Source organism: Camarhynchus parvulus, chromosome 9 (genome assembly GCF_901933205.1).
Source record: "Camarhynchus parvulus chromosome 9, STF_HiC, whole genome shotgun sequence".
NCBI classification, from domain to species: Eukaryota; Metazoa; Chordata; class Aves; order Passeriformes; family Thraupidae; genus Camarhynchus; species Camarhynchus parvulus.
Window position 1 is genome coordinate 15,730,054 of NC_044579.1, and position 6,000 is coordinate 15,736,053.

General features: G+C 42.2%; 1 protein-coding gene across 1 annotated transcript in view; it reads left to right on the forward strand.

The window, feature by feature from the left end:
- Positions 1-5,349, forward strand: part of IRS1 (insulin receptor substrate 1) — a 46,780-nt gene extending 41,431 nt beyond the window's left edge. The window contains 1 exon segment of the mRNA XM_030954054.1: positions 5,217-5,349. The gene's annotated coding sequence lies outside the window, so the exon portion shown is untranslated.
- Positions 5,350-6,000: the final 651 nt, after the last annotated feature.

The window sequence follows — 6,000 nt, forward strand, 5'->3', positions numbered from 1 at the left end:
GAAATGTAAAAACCTGGTTCTGGCTCATCAAATTATTTTTAAAGTCTCATAGTTGTTGTTTTTTCCCACCTTCTCTTTCTGGGGAATAGAAGAAAATTTTCTGCTGTACTGAGGATGGCTTTGGTTTTTTTCCAGGGCTGTACATGAACTTTGTCTGAACCAATAGCAGAAAGACTTTATCATCTGTAAGTGGTCTTTAGGTTTCTTCCTCCAGCAGTGAATGACCTCTATAAAAGACAAAACCGGGTGGAAACACCAAATTCAGTTATTCTGCTTTATAGGAAAGGGCTTGGTGAACCCCAATCTTCAGTAATTCCCCATTTAAGACATTCACAGGAAAGCTGAAATAGGCATTTTGGGGTACAAGGAAGAAAAGCTTATCTATTAAATGTAGATTACAGCCTGACAAGTTAAATAGCAATGTTGTAATGACTTTGTTTGGTTCTGTTTGGAATTGCTTTTGTTAGACCCGGGCTGCAATTAACGCACTGGAGCAGCCATTGTTCCTGCCTGCATTCCTTGGCTCTTTCTGCGTCGCTGGGAGTGGGGAAGCGCTGCAGCTTATTTGCATCTCTTTGAAATGGAGTTACTTGAGCTAGCTGAAATTTTGGTGTATGTTTTTAATTTATCCGAAGGAGATGCGTCCCGTGCCTGTGTGCACGTTAGTAATGCCGGGGAAAATGTAAACAGGCACTGCTTGTGCTCGTCGTGTGGGGAGCGCGGCAATGGGGCTGCGTTCGGTTTGTGCGGGGTAGGTGCGCACCGTGTGCTTGTAATTAGTGATGGCTCGTGGAGATGTCACCAAGACGAGCTGTAAATGAGTTCTTCAAGACTTCTTACGGTGTTTACTTTGTATGGGATCTCTAAGGACACCCCGTTACAGCTGTCCAGGCTATGGTGCGGCAGGCTGCACGGAGAGCTGGGCTGGTGGAATCCTGCGTGAGTCCTCCCGAGGATGTTCTCAATGGCTCTCCTTTTGTTCCGAGCTTTTGTCCATGAGCTTTTTATTTTTTATGAGCTAGATTTGTTCATTATGTGGGAAGCCGCCACACACAGAATAAGGTGATCTGTATGATCCAAAAGTAAACAACAAATGCACTTCTAAAACCTTTTGTTTATAACTCGTAACTGTGACAGGGAGTCTTCAGCTAGTCCTTGCTCATGGCTTCAAATGAGGTGTTGATGTGATGGGTACAGTTCTGGAAAATGTGTTTGGATTAACAAGGTTAATGGCAGAGCTGCAAAATATCCTCATTTGGTAGTTTGAGAAAAAAAATCTACATTTTCTTCAGTCAAGAACTATCTTTTGATTGACCTGGCTCTGTCACCTGTGGAGCTGTTCCCTAAACAGATGCCAGCAGACCCTGGGAAGGGGTCACAGTTGCTGAGCAGGTCTGATGTCTGGGAGCTGTGTTTTGTCCTGCTGTGTTAATCAGTGACAAAGTAGTTGCATTTATTTGCTGACATGATGGTGGAACTTCAACAGCAACTTCATGTTATTGGACTGTTTCGAAATTAAATGACTCTTTGGAAGGGCATTTCTATTGGTGTTTTAGGGACAAGGCACATTATTGGCTCTTAATAGCAAATGGAAGTTTAAACTGGCTACTGGAAAGCCTTTTGCTGGAACATTGCTTGAGTTTTCACTTTTGTTTGCTTTGTTTTTTTCCTCCTTGGTTACTTTCAAAGAAAATGGAGTGTAAGGAAGGAGTAAGGATTACACTTTAAGTGTAGTTTAGCAACACATCTATGTTATGTATGAAAATTCTGTTTAACTTCAGAAAAGATATATTAAACTGTCTAGACACTCTTAGTGCAAAATTTAGGTACTCTTCTCCAGCTTCCCAATAATGGAAATAAAATGAAATATCACCTTATTTTTAGTTACTGGATTTAAGAATGGGATTTCAGCTGTAATAGGAACTGCAGCTAGCTGTGCTGTATCCATCCTGGACTAAGAGATTTGGGAAGGAAGCTTTGCCAGCTGGAACGTGCCTCGGTGTTATCTGCATGTGTGTTGTAACAGATGTTGAGCAGAGACTACTTGTCAGAGGTACCTTGTAGGAGCCTTTAAAGATGCTTGTTTGTTTCAGTACATTTTTCTTGCATCACTAACTTTTTCCATAAAGTCAACCACAAACTGCATTATTGGGGACTCCAGCTGAAACTTGTGGTGAATAGGAAATAGATTAAATACAGGTTTTCCCTTTTCTCTGGTTGCCAGCAGTGATGTCAGTAGTTTTAATGATCCTTACCTCAGCTCGCTGCTGTCCTCACACTCTCTATTAAAACACTTGTCTTCTGCACTGTTTTGTGTGTTGTTAAGGAAATGCTGATGGCTGGAGGTATCCAGTCCATTACTTCATTTCCAAATAAGGTTCTTTCACCTTAAAGCACACTGCAATAGCTCACTGAGGGGAGAGGAGATTCAGATTGCTTTGTCAAAAATTCAGGAAATACTCTTTTGAAGTCAAGCAAAGAACATTTGTATGCTAAAAGTGGGGATAGTGCGTTTGGCTGTGCATAAGGCACAAGTAATGAATCCAAGGTTTATAGGATGAGTATTTCCAGTGACCTCAGAGGAGCAGCTTTGCTCTCAGAGTGTCTGTTTCCTGCACATCTTTGTACATTCAGACAGAGCAAGCACCACTGGACTGCAGCAGTAGTGGGGGTTGTCATTCTCAGTTACTCAATTTGTGGTTTGTTGAAAGAGATTGGTCAGAGGAGTTGCATATGAAAGCCAGTAATTGCAATCAATAGTTTCAGATGGTCCTTAGCAAAGATCCTAGTTGGTTGGTTTTTCTTCCTTCCCAAAATTAAACGAAAACAAAAACTACCAATACATCTTTAGGAGAGGGCGACAGACAGATTTTCACGTTATGCTGCTGAAGATCTGGAGGTGTAAGTACAAGCTTGAAACTGCTCCATGCCCCTGTGTTCTGTCATGCCTGCAGCTGAGGTTTGTATGAAATTCAGCCTGTACCAGGTCATGTCCTACATGATTCTGGCTCCTCATCCTGTCTCCAACTCTTGGATATTTCAGGCTTCTGTGATTTTTCACTCTTTTTACACATGTGCAGGACTATAATGTACAAGTGTTTATAACTGTGGGTTTCTTCAGTTTTCTTTTCTTAGTGAATTCCTCTGGGAAGTGTTTTGTTTTTCCAATAGACTTGTTACCCTCTTTCTTCCTCTGCTCTTTTGACTTTGGAATCCAGGATTAATGCCCTCCAGTAGTGGTTGAGATGACTTCTTGGCTGTATTGATGGAATTGGTGAGGAATTGGATGGGACAGGCTGTTTTGTTCAATACATGATGTATCTGAGTATAGATGACCTGGTTTAGATGAATACTGGTGAAGAGGCGTAGAACTTGGCCCTGATGCTGCAAATAATGTATTATTTATGCTCTTAAAATCTCTTAGCAGAATCAAGTCTGGCCATGTAGAAAAGGTGTTTCTTGCTGTCCTTTCACTTGCCCTGTTTGTACAGGGCAGGTTGAACCTTTGGTCCTTGCTGGGGGCACCCAGCAGTTCCTCTGGCCCTGCTGGATGGGAGCTAGATGTGGAACACCCACCTTGGATATGCAGCACACACATCACACACACTTTGCCCCTCCGTTTAAACAAGCCATTTCGCTTTTGTTGCTTGTCTTTATTAATAAAATATGGCATTACTGGCTAATTTTAGGTCAAATGTAGTTGAAAGCTGACAGCTATGTGAAGCTGTGTATAGATATTTGGGTAGGAACATTCCAGTAGATCGAAATGTGAGTGCAGAGGAAAGTCAAAAGTAAATAAGAGATCTGTGAGATAATTCTCCAGGGAGTTTTCACAGCATACCACACATCATTTGCAGGGATAGGCTTTCCTTTCACTTGAAGGACCACACCACACAAAGTAAATTTTGTTTCTTGTGCAATTAAAGAATATAGGACAGGAGGTCTTTTCAGTTTTTTGAGTTCAACGTGTCTATGGGAAGCCTTTATTTGTACTGAGGAAAATGCACTGTTTACCTGTCTTTTCAGGAGTGCAGTTTATATTGAACAAAGAAATAGATACACTTTTATGTAAAATATGAGTCTTGCTTCAGCAGATTTTAGCAAAACTATTGAAATGTAAATGCTGGTAGTCCTCTAACCCCAGTTAAAAGACAAGTTGTATTCATTTCAGTGCTGCGTGGTTCGGTCCCCAGTGGGTCTGGCTGCATGTCAGTGGTGTGCAGGGAGGAACTGGGACTGTGGTGTGGGAGGCCCAGGGGTGCTGGGCAGTGGGGGACACCAGGCCTGTGCCACAGGGCCTCAGGAGCAGTGGGAGGCAGCCCTGGTGCCCCAGCATGTGACCTCAGCTCTGTGTCCCCCAGCAGGGACCGTGCCCCCCACAGGGGCTGGAGCAGCTGCCAGCAGGACACGAGGCCATCCAGCCCCAAGTGCATCCTGCTGGGCACTGCCTTGCTCCTCAGCAGGGCTGGGGCTAACAGCCTGCCTGGGAGAACAGAGTCCAGACTGGTGCACTGTGCACTGGGTCAGGGGCTGCAGCAGATGAGGAGAACAGGGGAACAGGGTCAGAGGCAGTTTCTGGCATTAATTCCCCTCTAAACCTGTGCTGTGCATTATCAGGGCAGGACCTTGGTATTCACCCAGCCCTCTCTCAGAAGGAAGCAGAATGTTGATAAATTTATGGACTTTACCAGGATTTTCTATGTACAATTTTTTTTTTGGACTTGTATATCAAATAGGGAGTGGTAGTGTTGCACCCTGAATGCTCTATTCCTTGGTCATCCCTCCCAGGCCAGCCTGGTGTTTGCAGGTGGTCAGGAAGGCCTCTTGTAGGGCCTGACATGCAGTGAATCTTTCTTGTGGCTGGTAAAAATGCCAACAGCAGGCTGGTGTTTGGAGCTTTCCTTGTTACAGGAGCTTGTCAGAGTTAATCAGTATGGACACTTAAATTGTTTCTGCTTAGGTGAATCTCTTGCAAGTTTTAAATGTGTTTCTGACTGCTTTGAATTTTATTGCCAACATCTGTTTTAAATGCTTTGGGGATTCACATGCTTGAGTACAGTTCAACTGTGTATGCCATAATTTTTCAAGGTGCTAACACTTTCAGTTTGAATGATAACTCTTTTAAAGAGAAGAAAAACATAGGAGGGGCAGGGAAATAATTGCAGAAAAGTTTTAAAGTGCTCATGACGCTGATTTTCTTTCTCTTTCAATTTCAGAATGATGACCTACACAACCTCAACAAATCCTTCTTTTAAACTCATGGGTATCAAGACTGTAAATGTTTCATGCTATCACAACTAGGACCTCACCTCCTCCTCCTCTTCCTCTGTAAATGGGTACGATGCATCCAGTTCAGTTTGTTTACTTTACACAAACCTCAGGAGTTGTTGACTGAGCTGCACATCCTGTGTGTGCCAAGCAGAAGCACTGTGACACCTGGACAACAAGTCTCTCTTACTTCATCCTCTACCATAAGGACTTAGCTGGCCACATGAACTGATGTGCCCACCACTACATCATGGTGAGAATGGGTATTTTACTAGCACATTTACACAACTTCATTTGCTGCTGAAAACCTGTATGACAAATCATCATTGTAAATTATTACATACAAGACATAATGTTGGTTGAAGAGTATTAAATATTTAACATAGGTTTTGATTTATACATGTACTTTTTTAATTAAAATGTAACTTTTCCTACAGCACATCTTTTTTGATGTGGAACTGAGGTATACTATATTCTGTTGTAAACAGAGTGGGGAACCTGCTTAAAACAAGGCTTCTAAGAATAGAGTAGGGTACTATTCTTGTTTTAAGATTGTAATTCAGAAAATAATATAATACGAGTCATTGGTCCCTGGGCCTTGATTGTACAGTCATATTTACTGATACTATCAGTTGTAAGATAACCCTGATGTTGAGCTGAATTCTTTCCAAAAGAAAAATAATTTTGTACTCCTTGTAAAATAATAGTCTGTATTAACTGCAATGAAGATGA